This window comes from Canis lupus, chromosome 29, assembly GCF_003254725.2.
Source record: "Canis lupus dingo isolate Sandy chromosome 29, ASM325472v2, whole genome shotgun sequence".
NCBI classification, from domain to species: Eukaryota; Metazoa; Chordata; class Mammalia; order Carnivora; family Canidae; genus Canis; species Canis lupus.
This window is the reverse complement of record NC_064271.1, coordinates 25,942,696-25,962,224: the sequence shown is the minus strand read 5'-3', so window position 1 is coordinate 25,962,224 and position 19,529 is coordinate 25,942,696. Positions and strand designations below refer to the sequence as shown.

General features: G+C 36.6%; 1 long non-coding RNA gene across 1 annotated transcript in view; it reads left to right on the top strand.

Annotated features, from left to right (window-relative positions):
- LOC112678636 (uncharacterized) overlaps positions 1-19,529 on the top strand; it is a 90,460-nt gene that overhangs the window by 22,931 nt on the left and 48,000 nt on the right. The window contains exon 2 of the long non-coding RNA XR_007407202.1: positions 12,091-12,241. This is a non-coding gene — a long non-coding RNA (uncharacterized LOC112678636). The remainder of the gene's footprint in view (positions 1-12,090; positions 12,242-19,529) is intronic.

The following is a 19,529-nucleotide window of genomic DNA, read 5'->3' as shown; positions in this document are numbered from 1 at the left end:
TGTTTGGTAAAAGATAAAGGATTTTGAGGATCAGGAAAATCTGGGCATCACAATAATAGGGATAACTAGGAAAAAGAAAGTGGCATTGCAAGAGAAAGAAGGAAAAATACATGGATCTGACATCGACAGGAAACAGAAAAGGTGTGAAGGAGGAAGGAGCGGGGCAGGACATCTGGTTTGGGGGTGATAGTTGTTGAGTAGCCTTGAAGACTCAGAGATTTCTCTAGGTCACTTGAAAAATGATTCCTCCCCCCAAAAATGACCCAATATACAAGTGTCATGCTCAGTAACTACTGTGCAAGTGTATACTGGCCTCCTTTTCTTTTTTTCTTTTCTCCTTTTCTTTAATCTACCTTTATCTTTGATACAGAACAAAACAAAAGCCTTTATTTCTGAATTGCCACAGCCTTTGCCCTTGAAAATCTCTATGCTCTGAAGAATTATGTAAGGCTTTAGTCAAACATCTGCTTTTTATTTATCTTTGTTTATTTAAGTCCCCATTTTATTATTTTATAAACAGTAGCACAGATAACGAAATTATGGATGGTTATTTTTGTTGGAGAAGAGTTAAACAGGGCTCAGCAAGAAAAATTTTAGCTGTCAGGAAAAGTTTCAAATTCTCCTCTTTTGAGAAAAGACTGGTTAATTTTCATTTACTTGAGCAGAAAACATGTTTTCTCCAATTTTTACTTGAAGGCAGTAGAAGGTTGCCGAGGGCTTTGTAAGCATTTGATAGTGCAGATTTGGTGGAGAGAACACTGCTGTGCTGAAATACAGAGGGATATTTAAGACTGTAATGGGACTGTGCCTCTATCTGGCAGTGTTTAAAGGCTGGTAGGGACATTCTGGACTTTCTAAATTAAAGTAATTACACTACCATTTTAGGATTTTCAACGTACATGCTTGGGGTTGTTAAGAAACAAAAATCAGCTGAGTAAATTTTAAAGATCTTTTTGGCTTTATTCAATAATTCATGAATCAGGCAGGATCCAGGATAGCAGATAGAAAGAAGCTCCGGGCAGCTGTACAAAATGAAAGACTTATAATGGCAGAAAGGAGTGGGAACAAGGAAATTATACTAGACAAAAAGGAGACTGGTTATGGCAAGATCACTTTCCTTAGGGGTCTCTTCAGGCAGAGGACCTAACTAATGTTAACCAGGGGATTCCTGGTTGACTGGCATAAGATTCCATTTCTGGGAGAGCCAACACTAAGTTTAGTGACTTAGCATAAGTGACTCCATTTGGGGCCTGTTGTCTTGTTTTTAATGGGGTACATTGTTTTCCCAACTCCTATAGTTTCCATGAAGAAGGCTGTTCTCTCATTTTCCTGGTCATCAGCTACATTCCTAGTTCTTCCAAGGAGGTGGATAAATGACCGGGATTGATGAGTTTGGGAGAGGAATTAGTATGTGTGGCTTAGGTATTTGCTCCCACTTTTTTTCTGGGAGCTCATCCATGCCAGAAGTTTCTGTAGATGAGACTACCACATGGTCTGGCAGGCTTTCTCTTTCTGGGACTAAGTGAACACATGAGTTCAATTCTTCAGCTCAGGATTAAGAAGCCCATTGTTTTTGAACACTTAGAATATACCCTCAAATTTAGTAATAAAGGTAAAATTTTTTTTTAATTTTCCACCAATATGTTTGTCTCTGTTAATGAACTCAAAACTCACACTGAGAGGTACTTGCTGTCAGTTGAGGATTGAGAAGATCAATTAACATTCTTCACTAGAAAATGTCTTGATGATAAAGTAGACAGTTGATATTTATATGGTACTTATAACAATCCTCACACTGTGATTTCACAATACTTTGCTCCATAACTCTACTATATAATTTATCACATTGTTAAATGGCTAACTTATTTATTTCTTATTCATCTCTATGTCTAGTTCTTAGTTCACTGACTTGCACGTAATATGTGCTTAATGATTATTTGTGAAATATATAAATGAATGGAATTCAAAAGATCTTTAGGGAATATCAATTCCATTCTCTTTTCCATAATTGGAATTTAAAAATAACTAAAAAATAAAAATAAAAAAATCAGAATATGAAACTTGATATCTGACTAAAAATTGTAACACTAATAAACATTTAGGAATTTTTCCATAATATTTGTCATATTATGAAGGAAAACAAATCCCATATTTTACAACTGATTTGTTATTTTATAAGTATTAGGTGTGAATCTGAATTTTAAAAAGGGACATTTTAATTAGATATAATGATCATGAAGTAGCAGAGGCAGAAGACCATGCTATTAATCCCAAAATAGAAAAAAAAATGACATGCAAATCAGAGCAGCATGATGTAGACCTTAGTAAAATTATTATTGTTGTTGTTAGTATTCTTGTAAATAAATGCTATCACCAGATGCAATGAGATTTGTCATAGTTTAGGGCTTAATTCAGACTTAGAACTAAACATTAACCACGGAAATTATGGCTAAAATGAAATTAGAAATAGAACTACAAAACCCTGCAACTATTTAAAAGATGAATACAAAGTATTACATCCTTGAATTTAATACCAGTTAGTTTAGAACCTTCAAAGAACTAACTGGTTTTTCAATGGAAGCTATACACACATCCTTGCAAGTAGTTTTTGAATGATCAGAACCTGCATTTTCCAAAGGAACTTGGGTGCTATGCAGTTGAAATAAAGAAACTTGATTTGAAAATTATGAGTGAGATTCAAAAGGATTTTTCACATTTTTCAAATATGAAGTCATAAGTTTATACAAGTTACCTTTGAGGCTAATGCATATTTCAATTTGTCAATCAGTTACTATTACATTTCAGGGTACATAGTTTTGATGTACACCAAAACACTTCCTTTCCTAAAACCAGTGTGGGAAATAAGGGGGTTACCATTAATATGACCAAGAATTATTGAAGCCATGGAGTCTCATTGCAAATACATTTTTTTCTTCGCAAAATGCATTAACTGACGTGGCCAATCACAATTCACATGACTAGTATTTGCTCTTGATGACTTGATGAATATTTTAATAAAGTTATGTTGAATAAGCAAATTGAAAAATATATGTCAAATCCATTGCATTAGAGGCCTTTGCTTTAAGTTTTGGCATTATTTAGATGGATTAACCTGTTTCACACAAGGTGATCTACCCTGCATGTGCAATTTATAACCTCTACATATAATGTATACATTTTCATGTAATAATAAAACACAAAATGGCTCTACTATGCTGCTAAATTCTCCCAAATAGATGTATTCATCCTGGGGGAAAAAGAGTGAATATGATCAAGCATCCTCATACTAAAGAAATGTTAAATACTATCCTCATAGCCAACTGGCAAAGTGGTTCTTTTTCTCCAAATACTTCAAGCATCTATTACAAGTCATATTGTCAGATTCCAATGAAAGACTGGAGATTTCAAAACCAATTTGCAAGATTAATAATTGAGTGAATTACTTTATAAAATGTAAAATCACATGCTAAAACAGAAGAGAAGAGTGGCATAGTCATTAAGAGCTATTGCAGGGCAGCCTGGGTGGGTGGCTCAGCGGTTTAGCACCGCCTTCAGCCCAGGGCTGATCCTGGAGACTTGGGATCGAGTCCCGCATTGGGATCCCTGCGTGGAGCCTGCTTCTCCCTCTGCCTGTGTCTCTGCCTCTCTTTCTCTCTCTCTGTGTGTCTCTCATAAATAAATGAATAAAATGTTAAAAAAAAAAAAAAGAAGAGCTATTGCAGAGGGTGTATATTTACTTTCTACACTCTTGGCAAATTCATGCTTTTATTTTCAATGACGCTGCATGGTCCAACCTTCCTGATATCAAAGTTCTCAGAGGCAGTAGGAGCTTATTAATAAAATGATTTTTTGTGCACCTGTTTAGGCATCTGGATTTGGGAATAGTTTTAAGGTTTTGAAGAAATGCAATCATCTAGTTCAACCAGTGATACAATAGATCTTTTATTAGTGGCAAGACAGACATTTCCATGGGACTTTTGTTTCCCATAATGAAAGCTTTAAATACTGTCTTCTTTTCCTTAGAAATTTAAGTTTTGCTGGAAATGGACTAAATAATTCAAGAATATTTTTAAATGTCAAGCTTCAGAAATCCCAAACTATTCATTATTTTTCAAAGCTACAATTATATTAAACAAGGGGAAACCTGGCACCAGTGTATCTTTTAGCAATATAGTTTCGCAAAAATCAAATTCTTTTCTTTACAAGATTGCTAATGGGGTTTATGTTAAGTTATAGGAAAGTAATTTTTTACCAATATATAATCCTGGTGAAAAGCACAACATATTTTCTGCACTGACCTAAGTTAAATAATAAATACATCTCCCTTGCTTTGAAGTATTTTCCTTCTAGAAATTCTTTCCAATTACAGAAGTTTGAAAAATTCAGAGTATAATTTGCCAAGGCCTAGTACTCTGTAGGTATATCCTACCATTGATAAAGGTGTAAATTTCTACAACCCAGGATTGTCTTTCTCAAGGATCTGGGAACCATCCTTTTGAAATACAAGCATCAAAGAAAAACACATAGGACCCCTCTATCCTAGTTTCTGAGAAAGTGGGGGCAACAGTTAGTAAACAATGACAAACCTATCCACTGCATTCCTCCAGCACTTTTCCATTAGCCCACTCTAGTGTTTAAATATCATCTGACTTTGCAGTGCTTGGGTGGTTCAGTTGGTTAAGATTCTGACTCTGGGTTTCAGCTCAGCTCATGATCTCTGGGTCATGATCTCCGTGTTGGGAATGGATCCCCATGGAGCTTCATACTCAGAGAAGAGTCTGCTTTCCCTCTCCTCCTCCTTTCGCTGCTCCCCTTTGTCATGCACACACACACTCTAAAATAAACAAATAAATAAATCTTAAATAAATATCCTCTGATTCTATGTTTCAGCAGAATTGAGTTCAATCTTTCCTATTGTAATAGACTCTATCTTCTATTTTAATAGTCTTGCCTAAATAAAATTTTCCTTGCCTGTTTAGTCCAGTGTAATTTTTCTTTTTGCACACATATCCAGCCTTTGTGGCCTGAAAAGAAGGATGCAGGGCTTGATATATACTAGGGAATAGTTAACCTGTCCTCAATCTTGCTTCCTGAGAAGTCACAGATTCAAAAAAGGCTCTAATTTAGTCATAGAATCACTCTATAGATGTTGGGGCATACAAGCACTTTGTTACTATAGAGTTTTAGTTTTGAATTAGGCAAGACCTCAAGGAAGAGAAGTATAAAGGATTCAGGCTTGAAAAACTATTGCCTCATTGATATCCAAGAAAGTATAAATCCTGAATTTAAGGACAAGAATAAAATTTATTATTTTATGTCTTAAGAAATAGTGGGTTAGGGCATAATGTACTTATGAAAGACGCTTTATTTTCACCTTATGGCTTATGGGATGAATTAAGTTTAATTGTGATATGGGACTTGAAATAATAAAAAAACTTTTTACTTGTGCTGGTATTATTTCTTTTTGTCTTTTTCAAACTGACTCAGTGGATTCCAAAGTTTAGATGGCAAACAATATATTACAAATTTGGAACGTCAAGGAAATAGCCTGTAGAAAATAAAAATCTTCTGTATATTTTTGCATTACTGACCCATCATTTCAACTTTTAGAATATGGTATTAGGAATTTATAATAGGATACTAAGCAGGCACCAAAAATAATGATATATATTATACAGATTGTAAGATTGTAAATTCTGATATATATTCTAAGTGCAAAAAGACAGAACACACACTTGTGTCTACATGTGACTACATGAATGTGTACATCATACTTTTGTGTGTGTTTGTGAGGTGTGCACATATGTATGAAGATACATGGGAGATACACAAGGAAATGTTCACATATAACTTCCAGGAAGTGGTTCTCAGAGTCAAAGAAGAGGAGTTAGAATTTCACATCTCTTATTATACATCCTGGTGCGCTGTTTCATTTTTAAGTCAAGTTTATATATGTTAATCATTCTTATTAAATGCAACAGTTTATAAAAAGTAAATTCTCTGTCCATAAAGTATTAAATGCAGAGATGATAATTTTAGGAACAAGATATACTATTCTACAATAATATGAAGAATATATGGTGACATGCAGTGAACTATATTTCCTCTATAATTTTGATCAATAAGAGGCATCCCCTTTACTTGTTAGAGGCTTTAAAAAGACAGGGATCCTTTGGTGTGCATGACAAATGAATCCGTAGCAGGAAGAATATCTTGCATAATTTAAACTAAGGTCTTGGAATTTCACTTCTATTGTAGGACACTAGTTCATATCTGGACCATCAATACATGTCAAGTGATACAACTGACAACTGTATCTTGAATCTCAGGATTGAATAACAAATAGAGATATTCTATTGCCTGAGACTGCTGGAGCATAGTACTATTTACATAGAGACACCAGAAATTAATCATTTAGATAAAACCAGTTAAATATTCACACCTTTGATTACTGCGTTTAAACATTCAGTACGGTTTAAGGCAATTAGCTTTGCACATTTGGGGGAAATGGAAAGTGTTGTGTCTTGGGAAGGGCAGTGTGGGCTTGTTAAAGAATCCATGACATATGAAGAGAGTTAACCTAAGTCGTATGCACTGAGCGTGAAATAGGAAATGCAGCGCTCAGAGCCACCCGTTAAGATCCTCTTATCTCCCTGCAGACGGAAACTGAACTTTACGTGTTGCTGGTGCTAGTGAGGCAGCCTACTATGTTTATCACAAATGGGGGCTGGGAGTCTAGTTAAAAGGATTTTATACTCTTTTGGCTTCAGCACAAAACCAGCTGCAGAAATAACCACCGCCACCACCCCCATCACCAAACAGAATCTATTAAGCACCCACATCCACATGGATTCTATCAAAGCCAGGCTAATGGAAATCAACTCCAAATCCAGCCAGTACAAGGATAAATGAACAATTTTTATCCTGTATCCCTATGTTTTTTAGAATACCTTGATTTTTTCAGGGTTATGACAATATCTCATATTGTTTGTTCTTATATTTCATTTTAGAAATGGAAGCAGCTCTCAGGCTGGGGAATTAGACAGATGTTAACCCATATGCAAAAATCGTTGTTTGTAAAGAGTTATTGACATTTCAAAGTCATGAGACAATTCACTCTGTTTAGCTAGGTTGGCTTACTTGGGGTTATATTTAGTGAAAGCCACAGGAAGATTAAAATTTTCCTGTCCTTTGCCCTTTACTCTTCACAAAGTCTTAATGGAAATATTTTATTCCTGATGGCAAACCCTTGGTTTCTCTTTAGACAATAGGTTTGGTTCAAGCTCATATTTATCTTTTCTTTAAGCTTGTAATCCTCCTTTTCCAATGCATCTTGATCAGGAGCTTGCCCTTCAGAATGCTAGATTCCAGGTTTAAATGCCTATTGTACCTCTACAGTATGTTACAAATGAGTTGACACTACAATTAAAATGAGGCCAGATAGATGTCTGCAGATGGAAGGTCTCTTTATACTAAGTTCTCTTGACAGCTGATGACATCATATGAGCCATTTCCAATGATTTGAATAATGAGGGGGTAGATCTACCCCTGAATCATGTACTCCAAGTACCATTCCAGATGCAACTCTGATTTATTCAGGAAATCCTGGAATATATGGTATAAACTATTCTTGCATATTTTAAAAAGAAAGGAAAAAATTACACAGAAGGAAGCTTTCTTTTGATATACTTTGATATACCTAGGAATCGTAACCCAGCTATATAAGAATCCTCAAGGAGATCACTGAATATTCTGAAGTGGTGGTTTTGAGAATAAATGGCCATCTCTGGAATTGCATTTTTGAAAACTAAGACTATAATTCCATGTACCAAAAATACAAAGTAGATAACTCAAAATGTCTTTCATAGGGATGCCCTATTAGATGGGAAAATGAATTCAAGTCAAATGAATCCTGTTTCTTTCATGCACAGGGATTTTCACAGATTAAAAATTAATCAAAACTTTGGAGAAATCAGTTTGATGAACTCAATACCTCAAGATAAATTGTTAGCTAAAAAAAGAATCTTGCTATTTGTGAAAAACAAAGTGCCAGAAATGTTATTAGAGGTTTTAAGGATTTCAAAGCAATACTTTGGCATCAGTAATCCCAAAGAATCCAGACAGTATTCTGAACTATGTAGTTTATATCTAAGTAGAACTGAGATTAAAGATGGAAGAGAAGTATCAAGGAAAGGAGTCAGTTGGATCCCTAGTATATTTCCATTAACAAAAGACTAGGAGATATCGCTGAAATTTCAGTAAACTTACAAAGAATGAGCAATTGCTGTGATCCTATTTTTGATCTGTTCTCCTGGCTTTTAGCAGCTTCACTTGTTTTTCCTAAAATTATCCTAATCTGTAAAGTCTTCTGTGTCTTAATGCAGAGAAAAATGTGATGAAAAACTTTGCCTAAGCTACAGACATTCCTGTACTTGGCTCTTCTATCAGCACCGGCCCTAACCTAAACTTAAGCCTAAATTTTGCTCTGGAATAATTAACGGCACCAGCACTAGAGATGTGCTATTTCTATTATAGAAGAAAAACATAAGGGAGAAGGCCTTTTGATCTAGCCCTTTCCTTCCTCATAGGATCACCTAACAAGATGACAACTGCTTATCTTAATGAGGACAACTGCTTATCTATTGTGACCTTGAGGCAAGAAGGGTAAAGACATAATGCCAACTCTCCAGAGACGCCAGATGGAAGACTGGACAGAACTAGAGCCCTGATGATGTCTTTGAACCACTGAATTAATCCTGGAACAGCTGACCTCCAGATTTCTGTTGACAGAAATGGTTAGGCCATTGATATATCAAGGTTTTCTGTTCCTTTTAATCAAAAGCATCCTTAATTGATATACATAGCTTCCCACTAATTAGAATAACCCTTTACATGGCATATAAGATCTCCCATGACAGGACCCTGAAGACCACATTTCCCATCACTTTCCTTTATGTTCAGGGAACACTATCTTTTTTTCTGTCTCTTCTCAGAAATGCTGCCTCAACATACATAATCCCAGTAAGACCAGTATCAAGTGTGCATTAATTACCTCTGATATCTGGCTCCAACCCAGGGAATCTCTAGCACATGGTAGGTTCTTGATAAATACTTGATGATTGGATAGATGCATAGGGCTACTGGTTGGTTCTTCAAAGAATATGATAGACAATAGTAATTTAAATAGTTTAGCCCCTTGGAGAATCAGACCTCAGGATAACAAGGACTGAATCTGATGCTTAAGTGAAGAAATTTAATTCCTATCCCATAGTGTTTTCCTCCTGAAAATGAGTACTCTTGTCAAATCAGTGAGACCCTATCATGTTGGCGTTATATATCCTGATTTCTTTCAAGCATTTTTATGTGTATACATTATGTCCACTACCAAAGAAGTTTGAATCACTCTGCTTATTTCACTTGTTATTTGATTGTGTGCTAAACCAATCAGTATAATTTATTTCAGTAACATTGTTATGAACTTTCCCTTTATTAATTTATTTCTTGTGAAACAGTATGGCATCTTTCCATTAGCTCTTATTTAAAAAAATAAAGTTGCTGCATTATAATAATGTGAAAACAAATCTTACATCAGAATTTTTAAACTGTGGTATATGGGAAAATTATTCAATTAATACTAGAAAAAAGAACAACGTATAATGGAAATAATGGCATTTACCAGTTAGATTTTGTTAGGTATATCAGTTGGAAATTGAATTTAGCTGCAGGTAAAGGAGACCCCAGTATAATAGCATAATGAGATTGGGGTTTTGTTTTTCTCACATAGCAGAAAATCATTTGCCTGTTGATGTTGTGTCAGGGGCTCATGGATGTTAGGGACCAGATCTAGGATTCCCTTGGGCTTTTTCTTTCGGTGATTTTGTGGTCAAAATGTGGATGTTGAAGCTCTGGTCTTCACTTTCACATTCTAGTCAGGAATAAGGGTAAAGAAATCATATTTATTGTGAAATTCTCAGGGGATCTCCACTTACATCTTATTGGCCAGAACTGGATCTCATGATTACACCTGCCCACAAGGAAGATTAAAAATATGTGTTTCTGGATGTCTGCAGGAAATCACAGTTACATTAATTATAAAGAAAGGAAGAATGGTATCTTGGTGGATAATTTTGCCAAAGTAGTTATTTCAAATGGTTATGTGTGCCTGACGGCCACATTACTAGTATCACCCTGAAACTTTGTCATACTATATAGATGTACACTACAGGTCTCCTTCCTTCCACGGAAACACTGTACCATGGAGAGAGAATGAAAATGTTTTCCCTTTTGTTTACGATCAAAGAATGTCCTCTTGATGAAATGAAGTTTGCTATTAATTTCTTGTGGAAGGAAAACCATCCAAAGCTAAGAACTAACAGTTACACAGTTAATTATTCTTTGGCATGTGGATATTAAGGTGGCTCACCACTGTTTGTTGAAAATACAGTTCTTTCCCGATTACATTATCTTGACATCTTGGCATCCTTGTAGAAGATCAAGTGTCCTTAGATGTATGAGTTTATATCTAAACTCTTCATTGAATTCCATCAGCCCATATTTTTATCCTTATGCTAGTATTGCACAGTTAATGATTATGTTTGCTTTTTGGTAAAATCTGAAATCAGAAAGTAAGAGTCTTCCAACTTTCTTCTTTTGCAGGGCTGTTTGGTTATTTTGAATCTCTTAAGTTTCCATAAGAATTTAAGGACCAGTTCATCAATTTCCGCAGAAAAGGCAACTGGAATTTGGATAGGAATTGTGTTAAATGTATATATAAATTTGGGGAATATTGCCTTCTTAACGATTGCTTTCTTCCAATCTCTGAATGTATTTCCATTTATTTACATCTTAAATAGTTTCAATGATGTTTTGTGTTTTTTTCAGTGTGCAAGTTTTATATTTCTTTTTACACACATATTCATAAGAATTTTTTGGTGCTATTATAAATAAAATTATATTCTTAATTCCATATTATGTTGCTTATTATTCATGTAAAAATAGAACTATATTTTCTATATTGGGGCTGTATCTCACAAACTTGCTGAACTTGTTTATTAATTCTACTAGTAATTTTTTCGAGTGTGGTATTTTTTGTATTAGATTACTCAGAATTTTCCACATTACACAATCATGCCATTTGCAAGTGCCATTTTCAATCTGGATGTCTTCTAGTTCTTCTTTCCTAATTGCCCTGGCTAGAACCTTTAGTACAGTGCTGAACAGAAGTGACGAAAGTAGAGATCTCTGTCTTGTTCCTAATCTTACAGGAAGTATTTTCAGTCTTTCTCCATTAAGTTTAGTATCAGGTGTGGATTTTTTGTAGATGTCCCTTATCAATTTGAAGAATTCACATCTATTCTTAGTTTGTTGAATTTTTTTCCTATCATGTGTATTGGATTCTGTTTAATTTTTTTCTACATCTATTGTAATGATCTAATCATTGAGGTTTTGTCCTTTTTTTCTAGTAACATGGTGTATAGATTGATTTTCAGATGTTGAATAAACCTTGCATTCTTAAAATAAATCCTACTTGGTCATGGTGTATAAATCCTTTTTGTATATTGCTAGATTCAATTTGGTAGTATATTGTTGAAGATCTCTGTAAATGTATTCATAAAGAATAGTAGAGTCCAGTTTTCTTTTCTTGTGATAACTTTGTCAATATTACCAGGGTAATACTGGTCTCATAAAATAAGTTGAGAAGTGCTTTCTCTTTATTTTTTTAAAAGAAGATGTGAGATATATGCTTAATTATTTTGAAGCATATGATGGAATTTACTAGTAAAATACATTTGGTTCTGGATTTTTCATTGTTGGATTTTTTTATTATTATTACTATTCTGCTTATCTGTTATAGGCCTATTCAGATTTCCGATTTCTTCTTAGGCCAGTTTCAGCAGTCATATCTTTTAAGGAGTTTGTCATTTCATGTGGATAATCTAATATGTTAGCAGACATTTGTTCATGATATTCCCTTATACTGTATTTATTTCTATAAGGTCAGTAGTAATGTCTCAATTTTTATCACTCATTTTTCTAGTTGGTTTGGATCTTCTTTCATTTTCCCTTGTGCAATTTTTTTTTTTTCCGTAGGCCCCATGCCCATCATGGAGTCCAACATTGGGCTTGATCTTGGGACCCTAAGATCGAGACTGGAGCTGAGATTGAGCATTCAATCTATTGAGTCACCCAGATGCCCCTTTCCTTGATCAATCTAGAAGAAAAATGAGTTAATGATACAAAGGTAAAGTTTAAAATCTTACCCTCAGTACAGAAGGAGGCAAAAGAAACTCACAAGATGGTTAAGTTTAATGATATGAAAACAGAGGAAATTATATAACATGTATACTTAATTATTTGGTTTCTCAAAAAAAGAGGACATAAAAAAGTACTGATCTTAAGTATAGAAAGCAAACATGTCTGACATAAAGAATAAATGAAATTGCAAATTTAATGTGATTATCTCTACCAGGTAAAATCAATGAAAAAAACACTGAGATATATCAATAAATATGTATTGTATTTGCACCATATGACAAGTACCTACCTTGTATATCAAAAATAAGCCAATCTACATCTCATTTATTATTCACAATAACCTTACAAAGTATAAATTATTTTTGTTATTTTTGACAAAATTCTATTTTCCAATGAGAAAACAGATTATACATAGAATCTAAAAAGGCGATTTATACAAACAGACAGTGGTTTCCATGGGCTGAGGCATGAGGGAAATGGGGAGATATTGTCAAAGAAGACAAAGATTTAGTAAGATTTTACAAGATTTAGTAAGTTCTGGGAATCCGGTCAATAATATGCTGACTATAGTTAAAAAAAAAAAAAAAAAGGAAAAGGAAAATGAAAATGAAAATGCAGAGAGATTAAAGAACAATTACCATGGTCAGAAAGCTGGAATGAAGCAATGCCAGGACTTTAATCCATAGATGACTTTCTCACTCTTGCTTTGCTATATTTGGTAAATACATTTGTGATTCTTACCCAATATTTAAATATTCATATACATAGCATTTTATATATTTGGTCACTGATAAAAAATAAGATTGTACATATATATATATGTATATATATGTTTATATATATGCATGTAAAATGAATAATTCAGCAAGTTGACAGGTTTTACTAGGAATATCTGCATATATTCCTGATTATACATAATTATGAACTTTTATCATAGAAGTATTTTGGGGGACACCTGGGTGGCTCTGCGGTTGAGCGTCTGCCTTTGGCTCAGGGCATGATCCCGGAGTCCTGGGATCAAGTCCCACATCGGGCTCCCTGCATGGAGCCTGCTTCTCCTTCTGCCTGTGTCTCTGTCTCTCTCATGAATGAATAAATAAAATCTTAAAAAAAAAAAAAAGTATTTTGGTATCAGTGAAAAGTAAATGTTTTCTCTTCTTTTTCTAACTTAGGGAAGATGAAGATGTTCAATTGAAGATCTTTTTTTCTGCTATTTTTTTCTGCTATTTTTCAAGGTGAAAAATAGGAACACTATGTCCAGTAAGGATATGCCCCGCTTTCCACCTTTTGGTTTATGCAGTTTACCTGATAATTGAGCACAGACATATGAAAGTTTGGACATCAACTATAGCTTGGGGTGAAGGAGACAAATATTTCATGTGAGGAAACCACAGACTCAGCAGCAGATGCCTTTTTCATCCTTGGCCAACCCCTTCCCCCCCTTCCGAAACATGTGTTTGCATTTTAATGAGAGTAGATACATAACTTCCCAGGAAAAGACTACAGTAAAGTAGGGTCAAATAAGCAAAATGCTGTATGAGTTGCTGGGGAAATGTCTAGTGACAGGAATAGATAGTGCTTGTTGATACGTGATTGTTGTTTAAGAGGTGTTGTAGTCATGCTGTGAGCCTTTAGCAGAGGTTGAAGAAAGCAGCATGATGTTGGAGCATCACTTTTAAGTGTTCTTTCCTTCAAATGGCATCCCCCATCCTCTTTAATTCTGGATTTGCATTTTACTGTGGTGTTGAATGGTTTCATTTGTAAACGTCAAATCTGGGGCCAGAGTGTATGGGTGTGACTAGCAGGGCCATCCTTAGCAGCCGTGTGACTTACCTCTCTGTGCTTCAGTTGTCTCTCTTAGCAAGGGCTGCCGTGGTGCTGAAATAAGTTCAACCATGTGAAGAAGTCAGAGTAGCGCCTGGTACAGAGTGGGGTCACAGTCATGTTAATGTTATTGCTACGATTATCCCAAAGCTAAATTTCTTCAACGCTACTTGCCAACTAATCTCCAACAAGGTATTAGCTGTTTCAGTTAAGGTGTTTATACTTAAGGGTATTAAAACTTAATTAGGTGACTCCTGAAGGTTAGAAAACCTTCAAAGTCTACTGGACAGGACATCTAATTGTGGAATTTCAGACACTTTGTATCGGGCCCCAGGAGAGGAAGCATGGCTATTGCAGCAGCGTGCAGTGCCTGGCACCCCCCAAACGACTGTGTGTGGGCAAATGTTTTCTCCATCTGTGTGTAATAGAGCTCCAGAACAAGGAATCAAGAGAGAAAACAAAACCTAAACTCCAGGGAGGAAGTGGACGCAGACTGAGGCAACAGCCGGGGGATGGGGAGGTAGGGGGAGTCTCATGACAGTATGGCCATCTTTTGGATACTCAAGCTGCTTACTGTAATGGAGTTGTGACATTCTTCCTTTGCTGATGAAACGGTCTTGATTTGTGGTTTCACATGGCTTCTCTGTGAGCCTACTTGAAAATCTGGGAAGGAGTGACTCCAGTCTGCTAAGTCTGGTTACAGAGCAGACATTCGATGAAATGATCTAAACGAGAGACGTGTGCATGCAGACGATGAACCTCAGTGACCTCTGACTATCCTCCAGTAATTTTATATATGTAAGGAAGCTACACGAACTCTTGTGAATAGCAACCAAGCCAACAGTGAAAACAATGAAAGAATATGATGAGACTTTTATTCATCTCATGGCTATAATAATGAATTTGTGTCTGAGCTGACTGCTGGCAAGTAGTGCAAGTTAAAAAGAAATCAGAAAGAAGTCAGAAGTCAAAAAGAAAGGAAGGAAGGAAGGAAGGAAGGAAGGAAGGAAGGAAGGAAGGAAGGAAGGAAAAAGAAAAAGAGAAAACTAAAGAGAAGAAAAGAAAAATGGTGGAAAAACAAACCTCTTGGAATAAAATACTACAATTAAAACATTAGCGGAATGGGGGTGTTACATCGCTCCCCAGCTCTATGTGGAGAGCATTCACTTAACCTGACAAAATGACTAAGGTTGGGAGGATCAGGGAGGGGAAGTCTTGACTGCCGTTCTTTGGCCCTTGGATGGCAAAGGTTATGCTCTCTTCCTTTGAGTTATTTCCTGCCATTTTTCTCCTGATATATGAGCCATTTTGTTCAAGACACTTTCTGTAGGCTCCCTCTAAAAGGATTTCTAGTAACCTCCACTGGCTTGTGGTCTCTCCCTTGCTTCCCCCGGAGGAAACCCCTTCTTGAAATCTGGGAAGAGGCAAGCAGGGGTGCACCCCCCCCCTCCCCCCGGCAGTGGTGAATGCCAGGCTGTTCTTAAAGTGTTTCCGAGAGGCCAGATGGAGGCTGTCGGTTGTCATAAAGACTACCTGTTAAAGAGCGCTCCTAATTAGCTAACTGACTATCTGGAGAAAGCTCTCATGGTCTCTCTGTGCCTGGTCATTATTGAGTAAGCTACTGCTGAATGAAACAAATGTGTTCTTTATAATGATGAGGTCATTTCTACGCTTATTAGTCTTTAAAGCGAGCTGTTTCTTAGAGAACAAAGTTGGATTTGAGAGGGAGAGAGGGAAGATGATGACTTATACGAAGAACAAGAGAAGGAGCTTTTGTGAGTATGTGCCCACATATTTTATTAAAAGTTTCAGTGGCTGCTTCCAAGAGCAAGGTGTCTGTGCCTTTAATCATTTTCATTTTAAAAACAGAGCCTTGTATTTCCACATCTTCAGCTGTCCCAGAGGGCAGCTAGGCCAACTTTAACAACATTAATTTCTCTTTATGACAGGACTAGTGCTGCCCCAGGTCTTCAGAACTGCCTAAAATGTCTGGAAAAGTAGATAATGAAGAGGATATTAGAATTGTAAACAAGAACAATTTTGTAATAAAAACCATATATTTTCTCCATTGGACTTTGGGCTTAATACTGCGGCAGCAAAAGTGTCACGAGTCATAATTTGTTGATGGCTACTGAGCATTAGTTACAGTCAGAGCGTGTGCATAAAGGGCAAGTCCTCCTGGCATCCCATTAAAGGAGATCTCGGATGGGTAATTGCAATTTCGTTGTTCTAATGTGTCTCTTTCATTGGGTTTTTCACTGCCCTACCTGATGAAAAGAACTTGTGTATGAAACTCAGGCTGCTCACGGAAGCTTTTGCCCTTATGCACAGGTATTCGGCACAAGTTTAAAGGATTTATTAATGGAGCGTGTGAAAGGATCACCCTACTAAAAGTCAAGGGAGACCCATGTCCAGCCCTGGATTGCCTTCAAAGGTTTGGGTAGGAGCCTGATTGGAGCATTGAAAAAAAGAAGCACTTCCCTTACTGGTCCATGTGTCTCCAGGAGCACATCCCTGCTTCTATCATCTGTTTGTCCTTGATGACAGGGTTTATGAGTCAGACACGATGGACTAAGGAACTGTAGATTTTCCCCAAGAAACAGTCTGCAAGGAATGTGGGAGCAGAGTGTAAAATGTAGGCATTATTGTCTGTTAACATCATAATCGGCATTATCTTCTGACAGTGCCCGGCAGCTGAGAAAGTTCATACTGTGCTTAACCTTTTGTCTTTGCCTCATCCTTTGTTGTCCTGCTTCACTCAAGAAATCGGAACACATAATCCCCAAAACATAACAATCCACAATAATATGGTTTTTGTTTGCATTTCGTATCTGCTTTTATTGTACTGAGTGGCCTGTGTTCCGTAATCTATTCCCTGAATGTCGTTTTGCAAGAGAAACAGATGCACAAAGCCTCTCAATTTCTATGGGGATCTTTCCCTATTGAAGGTAATAATGAAAATATTTATGTTTTCAATTAGCCAAAACTTATTTGCACATTTGTATGGTTTTCTCTTCAAAATTGGCAAGAGTATAATAGCATATGTCTCAAAAGACAGTCTTTCTAATGAAGTGTGGGGTGAGATGCCAAATACTTTAATTTTGAAGTGAAAAGGGAAGGCACGTTGTGTTTTATGAAATCTTGTAAAATATTACGATTTCAAAAATAAGGCAGAAACGTTTCGTCTGCATCTATTAGTTATCCGATTCCCCTTTCTCGCAGCCAGGATGTGCAGGGAACGGGCTGCATCCTGTGGTGTGATCACGTTAGGTGTGGGCGTCTTTCCGATGAGCTGGGGTGGTGGGATCCTGTTCTGAGCTCACTCGGCCTCGGTCCGGAGTGAACAACAAAAAGGAGATCTCTTCCATCAAGTAGGCACCTGTCCGGAGGTTGGGGGGGAAAGTCCTCATGTGGATTTAGCCTAAGAGAGCACAGATAACCACCACCTTGCCTTCTGTGTCTAATAAGATGTGAAAGGGGGCAGAAATAATGAGTATTACATTGTATTTTTCATGTAAAAGCCTGAGAAACAAAACGTCCTGAACACTGGCAGTGATTCCAGTCATTTTCAAATGAAAAGGGCTATTTGTTTCCAAATTACAGCAGCCACTGGAATGCATACGTTTATGGCTCAGAAATCCTCATTTTGTGAAGTAAAATTACCTTTCAGTAATTTAGTCACTGCAGGCTTTCTCCTGCTGACTGGTCAGAAGCTATCAGATAGCTTGCAGCTGCAGGCTGAAGCCTGACCATTTTTTTTTTTTCCCTAGGACAGGCAGTTAGTTAGTAGAGCCATCAGTACGGCATCTGTCATCCTGCTAGGCCCAAATTGTTTTCTATGATGGATGTCACAGTCTGTATGATCAAAATAGAAGCCCTGCTGCTTTTAATTGCAAAATCGGAGTACTTGCACATTTGTTATTATGCCGAGGTTATTACCTCACACAAAATGAATTAACAGGTGAAAATAATTGATGAGAGGAGTCTAGGGATTTTTAGCCTCTTCAAAGAGACTTTGTAATTATGGCATAATGAATGTTCTGAGACATATCTGTGGGGGGCAGCATGAGACCACCAAAGATCTCTCCAGATTGATGATAAATTCGACTGAATTCTACTGTAATACTGCTTAAATTTACTTAGCAATTAGTTTAATAGGCCTACATGATTCATGATAACATACTGAGAATTTTTAAATAAGTTTGTCCCATCAATCTATAAATTAAGCTACTTACCTGCGCTTTCTTCCCGAGGTGATGGAAAATGTGAACGAGTCAGACTTTCCGAAACAAAGGTGACAGGATAGGGGTTTGGGTTTCAGAAATACCTGACTAAATGCTGCTGGCATCTCAAATCATTTCCCTTCCCCTTTTCCAACAGCTTGGGAAAAGAGCCTCACCAAATTTTGTCCAAATGCAGTTTTAAGAGTTCCCAGCACATAAAGACTCTGCATTTGTCCCGTGAAGTAAATCGTTTAAACATTTTGCAAGCTGAAGTAATTGCTCTTGGCTTTCTGACCACTCTTCCATTCAGACTTGGTTATATTTCAAATTCATTCAAGCCCCTGAGTGCATCCAGAATGATGGAGTCCGGCCATCTTTCCCCTTGCTTGTGACATCCTGAACTACACTGGGGGGCAGGGGGGTAACTCTATCATCATGAACTTCTCTGCAGAGTCGCTTTGGAGCACAGAGGGCATTTTCCCTGCCTTAACCTGGTGCAGTCAGCAGCCTGGGACACTGCTTTTCATCCCTACTGCCTAAGTCGGTATGGGATGGTAGTTGTAGGACAGATAACCTAAAAGGCGCAAGAGTGGAGATTATTAGCAAGTGGCCTAGGGGACCATGCAAAGGAAAGAAGAACAAAAAGATCTATAACTGAGCTCATCGTGAGCATGCTTCTTTTTAACAACTACATACTATTCACAAACTGTGTGCATTCAAGCCCCAAGGTGATTCTTTTAAGCAGCGAAAGCTGACAATTAATAGTGGGTACGATTATGAGAAACACGCATAAAGGAAACCTTGAGATTCAGATAACTTTACTGAAAGTAAAGAGAGAAAAAGAAACAGAGGGCAGGACTGTAGCTTTTGAGGAATTATAAACTCAATAAAGGAGTCGCATGTTTAAAAGCATCTATATTCATTTTTTTAGGTGACAGGAAGCTTTATCACAGATTCAAACTAGATTGATTAATCTATATTTCCAGAAGACATGCATTATTTACCATTGTTCTTGTTCCTTGTGTCACACACACACACACACACGCACACATGCTTTCCTGCCCCAAAAGTAAGAAGCATCTATCTAAAGCAGCTTTCTTTTCTTTTTAAGGTAGTTTTTAATGACGATTTGTTGTTGTTCTTATCCTGAGTTTAAATGGAATGCATATTTGAGGTGTGCAATCACTATTAAGGAATGCAGTTGATATTGAGGTGACTTTTATTTTA